Raw genomic sequence first — 5,562 nt, 5'->3', positions numbered from 1 at the left:
CACAGCAACCTCCAGCTCTTGGGCTTAGGTGATTCTCTTGCCTCAGCCTCCCGGGTAGCTGGGACTACAGGTGCCTGCCACAACGCCCAGCTATTTTTTTGTGCAGTCTGGCTGGGGCTGAGTTTGAACCTGCCACCCTTGGTATATGAGGCCACCCCCCTACCCACTGAACCACAAGCACTGCCCAACAATGTTTATTTTTCTAAAGGGGAAGTGAGATATGTAGACAGATACAACACGATTTAGTAAGAGCCTAAACAGAAGCACACACTGGTGGCACTCCAAACTCTACCAGGGCAAGGGGGCTGGAGGCCGGTGCCTAGTAACCCAGTAACTGTTAACTTTTTATTGCAATTCAAGACCATGCTCTCTACAAAGTATTTACCTGCTTTATTTGATCCAAATCACAGAGAATCTTTGCAGGTCTCAGCTGAAGAAACTGAAGTTTAGAGGTGCATGTTTAAGGCCTTCTCCAAGTTCACTCAGGCCCTTTAAAGCTTGGGGCTCTGTGCAAACTGCACAAGGCCTCACATCCAGGCAGCAGGATGGTTTACTAGGAAAAGTCACACAAGGAGGGGATTAAAAACACTGATACTATGTCACTAAACTCAGGCTTTGCTCACCAGTATGAGATGTGAATAGTGCCTGCATCACTACAGGCAAGGACTAACTCAAATGTCCAGATTGATAACAAGTGGGGGGAGTCACCATTGGGAACAGTGTATTACCCAGGCACCCTGGGAACATGGCAATCTGGGTCAACATTCTCTGTCCTGAGACATGGTGGTGCTGACCCTCTGGGGGAGAACCGGTGGGCAACAGGTGGGAACTCTCCAGGCCTCGCTTGCTGTTCCTGTTCCTTCCACTGGACCTAGGTTGACTGGAAACCATAGCTTGCTCCTCTCAGCAAGCAGAGCAGTGCTGTGTCCTGTCATTCAGGAAGGTTCGTGACATCAGAGTCCTACTGAATGAAGGGCTGGGAAAGGCGGGTTTGAGCTGTGGCTCCATCTCCAGTTACTGGTCCTGACAGGAGGGGAGATTCCAGCTCCATGTCCTGCACATGCCTAGTGGGACTGAAGGGACAGACCTGGTGGAATGGCAGCAGGTGGGCAGTGGCTGAGAAGGCACATTAGGGTGGAGCAGGAATGTAACCCGCAAGGGCTAAGTGCAGAGCACATCCAAGAAACAGAGGATCGGATGAAGGACAAACCTGATCTCCAAGGGTTTGGCCTTTGCTCTGAAAGCAGAAGGGAGTTGCTGTAAGTTTCTGATTGGGAAGTGGCCTGATGGAGGCTGTGCCACAAGAGCAGGATTCTGGCAGCAGACCTAGGATTAACGTCCCACAAGACCAAGACAGCCACTCTCAGGGTCTTGGTGTACTGTCAAGTAGGATGACTCCATATCTAAATCCAGGAACAACATGAGGGTAGGTAGCAAGTTGTGGAAGGCTGAATTAGTCCCTAGTGCTATAGATTCTAGGTCTGGGGCAGGATGTTAGGTATTATATCTTTAACATTCTTCCATAGCAATTTTGTTGTGTAACTATGTTTGTGAATTACCTGACGGGATTGTACCTATCTTTGCTTGCATTTTAATGTGGTGAAGGGGTTTTCAGCCTTTAGAAGAGGAGAAAAGCTGGGTGGGTAGCTCAAGACTGTAATCCTAGCGCTCCTGTGGGCCAAGGTGGGAGGCTCAGTTGAGGACAATAGTTCCAGACCAGCATGAGCAAGAGCAAGACTTCGTCTGTACTAAAAGTGAAAGAATCAGCCTGGTGCAGTGGTGCATGCCTGTATTCTTAGCTACTTGGGGGGCTGCGGCAGGAGGATCATTTGAACCCAGGAGTTGGAGGAAGCAGCAAGCTATGATGATGCCACTGCACTCTAAACCAGGTGATGGAACAAGGCTCTTGTGTGAAGGGAGATAGCATTTGAGATTCCTACTATGGTAAAGGAAAGAACTGGGAATGTGGGGTGGTGGCAACACAGAATGGAGAACAAAAACTAATTGAAAACACCATCCACATAGAATTGAGAGGATTTACCTAATAATCAGAAGTGAGGGTAGAGGATGGGGACGAGGGGAGGATCATTATAAAGTTTTGAGCCTTGGCCAGGGTAGTGACAAATTTGACACATGCAAAAAAAATATTAATTTCATTTTTGGTTTTCCCACTTTCTCTGGCTCATGTAAATCCAATTTCTACGGGTCTAATCACTACTAGGTGAAACAGTGATATTCCAAACCATTCTAACAACAGCTAACATTATTTTCTATTCACTACATTCGTATGTGTGGTCTACATTTTAGAGACATTTAATTCTCACTAATGGGTAGCTCTAACTTCACTCTTTCTATATTCTATCCATGCATTATTGCATGTAATTCTCAAACTGTCCTAAGAGTACAGTGATTATTATCTGTTTGACAGATGAGAAAAGTAAACCTTTGGCCAGGCACAGTGGCTTATGCCTGTAAGCCTGGCCCTTTGGGAGGCGGAGGTGGGAGCACTGTTGCTTGAGCCCAAGAGTTTGAGACTAGTTGGGCAACACAAGGAGACCCCCAAACCCATTTTCTACAAAATACAAAAAACCAACAAATAAAACTTAGAGAAACGAAGTAACTTCTCAAGGCCATTTAGTGAAAGAGCAGATATTTATACCCAGCAGTCTGCCTCAAAACACAAGTTCTCAGTGGCAATGCTGCCCTTGTAGCCCTGTTAAACAGCAGTCAGATCCTGAAACAAAAGAGGCACCCGTGAATCAGGCAAGTGAAGCTTCAAGTTATAACTGAAAGCCCTGCCTAATATCCAAATAGACTATGCAATTTAAAGTTTAAGTGAAGGAGATTTCTGTTTATTTAACTCAGAAAATAAATTCAGGTCATGCAATTTGTTTTGTCTTTGTTACACTAAACATTCCTCTCTGTACTCTTTCAGCAAATGAGAATTACTGTAATGTGCCCTGGGAAGGTCTGTCAGGAAATGATTACACAATCATGCCAGCTCCTGCCATCTGTTTGCCTTGGGATTTCCCCTGGGCCCTTTGTTAGTCGCTGTGGAATGACCAAAGCTGACAGTGAAGGGAGGCCTCCCCCTTTACCAGGAGAGACTCGCATTCAACATGATCCAGTTTAACCCCAATTTGTCCAGCTGACGCCCAAAATTAGGGAAGGTTACGTCCAGCTGACACCCAAGTCGTAAGGTTTTCCACACTGCCCAAAATTCTAGGCAGCTTTGTGAAGCCTGCTTTCCCAATCTCCTCAATGCAGCTGGTCACATCCTAGCTAGGTGCCATGCATCAGTACCATAGCAATTTGTATCTATGTTCTCTGGTTGTATTATAAATTTAAAAGAGTTGAACTGTTGACTGTATCCAACACTTTACTCACTCCACAAAGTGTTTACCCCACACATTCCTGCAAATTGATCACAACAAACCTCCTGCCTGTATTCTGTTCAATAAAAATTTTAGTCATACCTCATATTTATTATTAATATAACATGCTGTGTGAATGTACAGGGCCCTGTAAATAATCTAGCTTGAATAAAACAAGTGCTTGCTGTAGTTTTTATTACCACTCGGCTTTCTTTTATCATGGCTTTTTAATCATTTTTAAAAATACATAATTCTTTCAGGCTACTGTGTTTAAAAAAGATTTGAAGTAACACATTTTCAGTAATTAACTAATCAGTTGTACATAAGTTCAGATCAGAAAAATCAAATAAATACTGGACAGATATTTTAAAGTAGCTTAAGTTAGATATGGGGCCATTTTATTTAAATATCAACTATTCATCTTTAGTGTTTTACATATTTACATATGTGTTAATTCCATCATACAAGTTCATTATTTCAGTAATTTCTTTTCTTTTTTTTTTTTTTTTGAGACAGAGCCTCAAGCTATCCCCCTGGGTAGAGTGCTATGGCATCACCGCTCACAGCAACCTCCAACTCCTGGGCTCAAGCGAGTCTCTTGCCTCAGCCTCCCAAGTAGCTGGGACTACAGGTGCCCGCCACAACGCCCAGCTATTTTTTGGTTGCAGCCGTCATTGTTGTTTGGCAGCCCAGGCTAGATTTGAACCCACCACCTTAGGTGTATGTGGCTGGCGCCTTAGCCACTTGACCCACAGCCTATTTCAGTAATTTCTAGACTTCCTTAGACAAGTTAGAAAAAAAAAATTCAACTCCAGTAAACAATCAATAACATTGTCTTCATGTGACCAGGATGAGAAGCTTCTACTTCCAACACGAGAGCTATAGTAGGACAAGAATTTCCCCAGGAAAAGACTTTCAGTGCTATGTTCTTGTCCCCACTAGTGACAAGGAAATAGTACTGAAGTTCAGAGTAAGACTACACAGCTGTGAACATTCACATTCTGATTCTGGCAAACATGGACTGACTCTTTCCAAAATCCAACTTTGCTTGAGAAATGCTGAGGTCACATACTGCCACACAGGCCAAGGTGAGTCTCCAAAAGGCGAGAGAATTTGGCATGGCGTGGTGGCTTTCTTCTAACAGCAAAGACATTCAGAAGTTTCGGGAGCATTGTTCAGTTTTTCTCAAAATGTCATGACATCCAGCTGAATCTTCTTCCACTGCTGAGACCAGAGAAACCCATCACATCTTTCAAGCATGCTTTGTATCAAGGCTCTGAAATCCCAAAGAAAAGAAAAGAAATTTGTCAGTGTTTGTTATTCACAGAAAATTAAAAAACCTACAGAGACTTAAAAAGTTGACTGATTCTGTGCATCAAAAGGCACAATCAACAGAATAAAAAGGCAACCTATGAAATGGAAGAAAATGTTTGCAAATCATCCATCTGATAAGCAGCTGATATCTAGAATATCAGAGAATTTCCTTAGCAACAAAAAATAAAGAGCCTGATTTGAAAATAGGCAGTGGTTTGGATAGAGATTGCTCCAAATTTGATGTACAAAGAGCCGATGAGCACATGAAAAGATGCTCAACATCACTACTTATTGGGGAAATGCAAACCAAAACAACAAAATCCCCCAGAAAATAACAGGTGCTAATCTAGGCATGGAAATATTAGAACTCCTGTGCACCGTTGAGAGGAATGTATAATGGTGCAGTCTCTCTCCAAAACGTATGTTGGGTCCTCAAAAAATTAAAAATAGAATTCCCACATGATTCAGCACTTCCACTTTGGAGTGTATACACAAAAGAATTGAGAGCAAGGTCTCTTGGCTCAGCACCCATAGCTCAGGGGTTAGGGCACTGGCCACATGCACCAGGGTTAGTGGGTTTGAACCCAGCCGGGGCCTGCTAAAAAACAATGATAACAACAACAAAAATAGCTGGGCATTGTGGCAGGGGCCTATAGTCCCAGCTACTTGGGAGGCTGAGGCAAGAGAATCAGTTAAGCCCAAGAACTTAAGGTTGCTGTGAGCTGAGATGCCATGGCCCTCTATTGAGGGCAACTCTGTCTCAAAAAAAAAAAAAAAAAAGCAAGGTCTCACAGAGATATTCCTACAGTCATGTTCACAGCAGCATTAGTTACACTATCCAGGAAGTGGAAGCAACCCAGGTGTCCATCACTGG

The sequence above is a fragment of the Otolemur garnettii genome, unplaced genomic scaffold (genome assembly GCF_000181295.1).
Source record: "Otolemur garnettii isolate 467f Iridium unplaced genomic scaffold, OtoGar3 scaffold00001, whole genome shotgun sequence".
In the NCBI taxonomy this organism is placed as follows: Eukaryota; Metazoa; Chordata; class Mammalia; order Primates; family Galagidae; genus Otolemur; species Otolemur garnettii.
This window is presented reverse-complemented; position numbering follows the sequence as displayed.